The sequence below is a fragment of the Chiloscyllium plagiosum genome, chromosome 17 (genome assembly GCF_004010195.1).
Source record: "Chiloscyllium plagiosum isolate BGI_BamShark_2017 chromosome 17, ASM401019v2, whole genome shotgun sequence".
Taxonomy (NCBI): domain Eukaryota; kingdom Metazoa; phylum Chordata; class Chondrichthyes; order Orectolobiformes; family Hemiscylliidae; genus Chiloscyllium; species Chiloscyllium plagiosum.
This window is the reverse complement of record NC_057726.1, coordinates 4336122-4341441: the sequence shown is the minus strand read 5'-3', so window position 1 is coordinate 4341441 and position 5320 is coordinate 4336122.

Here is a 5320-nt window from a genome sequence, read left to right as displayed (position 1 = left end):
ACCTCCTTCCACCTATCGCATTCCCAATGCCCCTCCCCCAAGTCCCTCCTCCCTACCTTTTATCTTAGCCTGCTTGGCACACCTTCCTCATTCCTGAAGAAGGGCTTATGCCTGAAACGTCGATTCTCCTGCTGCCTGACCTGCTGTGCTTTTCCAGCAACACATTTTTCAGTTATAGTCCCATGTGCCAGCACTTGGCTCGTATCCCTCAAAACCTTTCCTATTCGTATACCCATCCAGATGCCTTTTAAATGCTGCAATTGTACCAGCCTCCACCACTTCCTCTGGCAGCTCATTCCAGACACACACAACCCTCAACGTGAAAAAGTTGCCCCTTCGGTCTCTTTTATATCTTTCCCCTCTCACCCTAAACCTATGTCCCCAACCCCACGGAAAAGATTTTGGCTATTCACCCTATCCATGCTCCTCATGATTTTATGAACCTCTATCAGGTCACTCCAAAGCCTCCAAAGCTCCAGGGGAAACAGTCCCAGCCTATTCAGCCTCTCCCTGGCAACATACTCATAAATCATTTCTGAACCTTTTCAAATTTCACAACATCCTTCTGTCATCCTGTTCCCCCCTCAGTCAAAGCAAAATGCTCAGAGACACAATATGGTTTTATCTCCTTCATCTTTATTCCAGACCCTAGAGGGTGAGAGAATGATCGCCCATGTGCACAGGGACATGAGTTCATGGTCTTCTCTGGAACAGCAGCTTCTCAATGAACTGGATAGTTATTTTACAGGGAGGAGCATCCAGATAAGACAATATACATATTAATTGGGTGACCGTTACAATCAGCGAGTGTCAATAGTAAAGATTAAACCATCTGCTGTTACACAATGAATAACTGGCTTCATATAAAGAATATTTTTCACCTTGTTAACTGACGTTCTATACTGAACACTACATGATCTTGTTCAATGGCTTTACATTATGAATGCTTTTCCACCTTATAAAACCCATTACCCTTGCCTCCAGCAATTAACTGTAAGTTCTTATCTGACCTGAGTCATGCTCAGCTGAACCTCTTGTTTCACAAAACTCAGAACTTAACTCTTTCCCTGCCTGCTTATAACCTATACACATTCTCATTCCCACCTTTTATCATTTCATGATAACCAACGGCATTACCATCTTTCATAAGACTCTGACAGCCAGTATTTAAACAAGTTATTGACACACAACATACAATGATTATAACAACAATATTACTAGTCTGTTAACGTAAATAGAATTTGAAGAATCCTCCCATGTGGAAAAAAAAGTTCACCAGTAAAGTTCTTAAATCCACAGTCTTTCGTGTCCACTCCAGCCCCTCCAAGTTGAGTGGAAATGGGCCAGTTCTCCAAAATCTCCTTTAGTAAAGTCCAACCTGAAAACAAAATTCAGTCTGTTGTTGCATCATTCCTTGGAGAAATCTGATTTCTTGGATAAGGGCAGTTAAATGCTTCACAAAACTGACGAGACTTCTGTCCTTACAGAGATTATCTAGATGGAGGATATCAGTGCATCTGAGTGTACAGTGCAGCAGCAGGCTAGGTGAATGCAGCATTCTTTGCTGCTTCTGCTCCCGCTCTGCTGTTAAATGTAACAAAGCCAACTGGCTATTGTGATGTTAGTTTGATTAGTGAACCTTCATATCCCTTAAATGATCGAATAACTCACGTAGTTTAATGTCCATAGGAAGGCCACTGACAAAAAGCATACCCACCTCTTCTTCGCTGTTGATAACTTCTTCACTTTTCGTGTTCATGACTGGGGAGCTGATTGAATACGTTGGATCAGGTTGTGGACGGGTGGGCGGTGGTCTGAAGGTATTCTTTACCTGTGAATGGAGAAACTCCAGAGACGATGTTAGCTGATGAAAGTATCTTTGCATTTCCTCTCTCATTCCATCCCTGCCAAGATGGTTATCAGTATGAAGACAGTCACACATTTAACTACACTAAATTGTATCTGCCTATTTCAACATTCTTTGAATTCTTGAAGTCTGTTACTCTGTTCACTATTTATGACATTAACAAGTTTTATACAATCCATAAACTTCTAAATTGTACTGCCTAAACAATTCAGTCAGTTATAAACAACAATCAATGGTCGTAAAATCAAACCCTCAGGTACCCCATTTGGGTTATTCAAGATTATTTTCCTTTAACAAATTGATACTTGGCTAATGTCAAAGCTGTCAGGAAAATTATTACAAAAGTCTGGAACAGCAAGAAAACAACAAAATGTTTCCTGTACTTTAGCAACTGAAGAGGCAGTTTCAGTTCAGATTTAAATCTCAAATATTCACGGGAAACAAATGCAGAATATTTTATAATATATTCTCCAAACAAAACTTCCCAAACAAAGCAGTCGAAATTATGGTGGCAATTTTAGTAGAGATCAACATTCTTTGAGTTTGCAATATGAAGGTGCCAATGAAGTCTTAACCATAATTAACAGACTTTAAACAGCTCAGCCTCAAGTTCTAATATTCTCTAAAATCCTAACAAAACATCAAACTCAAAAATGCACTTTTCTTTTTGTGAACACTCTGCATTAAAAACACAGCAGCAAAGATGTTTGAACACAATGCTGTCATCTGGCTAAAGCATGACCACTGACCCAACAAAACAGGTATTATAGAATTTCAAACAAATCAGGGGCTCAAGGCACTCAATCAAGTTGTTTCAAGGTTACAAGTTTAATAATTTTAGAAAAGGATGTACTGTTGTGCAATTTCAATATAAAAACAAAATCTGCCCCCTTACATAGCCCACAAAACACATTGAATTGAGATCCTGATTCAAACAAGACAAAAGAGTTACTTAAAAGGATTTTCTGAACTAGTATTTTAACAAACCAAAATTTTATCTCTCCACTCTGCAGGTACCCTGCCTCTATTCCTGATGAAGGGTTTTTGCTGGAAGCGTCGATTTCCTGCTCCTCGGATGCTGCCTGACCTGCTGTGCTTTTCCAGCACCACTCTGATCTAGACTCTGGTTTCCAGCGTCTGCTATCTTTGTTTTTCCCGACAAAATGTTTAAACATCAAACGTTCTGAGCATGGCACAATTTACATTGAAATTTTTCTTTTTCAGCCCAAGTATTACTACAACCTTAATTTCAGTATTTTCTCATTATTTTGAGTCCTCTTGCTGAAATTACACTTACAAAAAAGCAGCGGACCACATGGCGCCGCAATCCAAGCCACTCTCTTCCCCCAGAACAAAGACTCAACAGAGCCTCAGATTTCACCACAAGGAGACTTTAACCCCTTTCTCACTTTGCTCGAACCCCAATTTAACACAGAGAACTCAAATCCCACTTCAACACAGAAAACCCAAACCCCAATTAAACACCAAAAACTTGAACCTTCCTTAAACACAGAGAGCTCAAAGCTCACTTAAACACAGAAAGATCAAACTTCATCACAGTGCGGAGGACCTGAACCTCAAATCAACCCACTGCAGTGGACTCGCATCCCAGTACTGGGCAGAGGACTCAAACCTCAATCACACCCACCCCAGGGGACTCTAATCCCAGTACCACGTAGAGGAATCTAACCTCAGTCACATCCGCCTCCCCCGAGTGCATGATATCTAATCTTGCTAACCAGTCTACATTAGGGAACCTTGTCGAACGCCTTCGAGATCAGAGTCCATATTGATCAAGTCCACCGCTCTGCCCTCATCAATCCTCTTTGTTACTTCTTCAAAAAGCTCAATCAGGTTCGTGATACACAATTTCCCACACACAAAGCCATGCTGACTATACCTAATTTGTCCTTGCCATTCCAGATACATGTAAATCCTGTCCCCCAGGATGCCCTCCGACAACTTGTCCACCATCGATGTCAGGCTCACCAGTCTACAGTCCCCTGGCTTTTCCTTACCACTTTTCTTAAACAGTGCTAAAACATTAGCTAATCTGCAGTCTTCCGGCACCTCACTTGCGACTATTGATGATACAAATATCTTAGCAAAGGGCTCAGCAATCACTTCCCTAGCTTCCTACAGAGTTTTAGGGTACACCGATCCACTTTTATACATTTCAAGACATCCAGCATCTCCTCCTCTATAAGATGAAAATTTTTCAACATGCCACCGTCTATTTCATTCTATATCTTCCATGTCCTTCTCCATACTGATACAAAATACTTGTTTAGTACTGCCTCCATCTCCTGTATCTCCACACATAGGCTGCCTTGCTGATCTTTGAGAGGCCCTATTCTCTCCCTAGTTACCCTTTTGTCCTTAAGGTATTTATAAAAACCCTTTGGATTTTCCTTAACTCTATTTGCCAAAGCTATCTAATGTCCCCTTTTTGCCCTCCTGATTTCCCTCTAAAGTATACTCCTACTGCCTTTATACTCTTCTAAGGATTCCCTAGATCTCTCCTGTCTTTCCTGAAATATGCTTCCTTCTTTTTCTTAACCAAAACCTCAAATACTCTAGTCATCCAGCATTCCCTATACTTACCAGCTTTTCCTTTCACCCTCGAAGGAATATTCTGCCTCTGGACTCTCATTATTCCATTTCTGAAGGCTTCCCATTTTCTAGCTGTCCCTTTACCTGTGAACATTTGCCCCCAGTCAGCTTTTGAAAGTTCTTGCCTAATGCCATCAAAATTTAGAACTTCAACTTTTTGATCCAGTCTATCCTTTTCCACCACTATTTTAAAACTAATAGAATTATGGTCGCTGGTCCCAAAGTGCTCCCCCACTGACACCTCAGTCACCTGCCCTGCCTTATTTCCCACGAATAGGTCCAAGTTTTCTCATCAATAATCTGAGCCCAGCATTGCCCAATCTATTTGGCCTTTGCCTTCACCATATATACCGTTTGAGAATTCTCTTCCTAATTCAAACCCCTGACAATCTCATCCTTCTTGGTCTTTGTGACCTCATCCAGCCCTAAAACTGTCTGAGGCCCCTGTACTCGTCAGTCATGGCCTCTTGTGCACGCCCTGATTTTAATTGCTCCACAGTTGGTGGTTGAGCTTTCAGCTGATAAGTTCTGGAGGTCCCCCCCACCACCATCAACCCAATTCCTTTAAACCACTTCTCAAAGTTGGAGGTACTGCTGGGCAATGTAGTGAAATGCAGTCAAGGTGACACTACTGCAGTAATACACTAATGGTTTGAGCTGTGTCAGGGAAAGTTGCAGCCTGATAATGATCTGACTTGTACAGCAAACCAACAGAATTTCACGTGGACATCCATATCCTGGTGTTTCAATGTTTGCTCAAATCAGTCAGTAGCTCCTCCCTATCATCCCCCGATCCCACACCAGTGCTGCTGAGACTCCATTCTTGTTGTTAATGAAAGT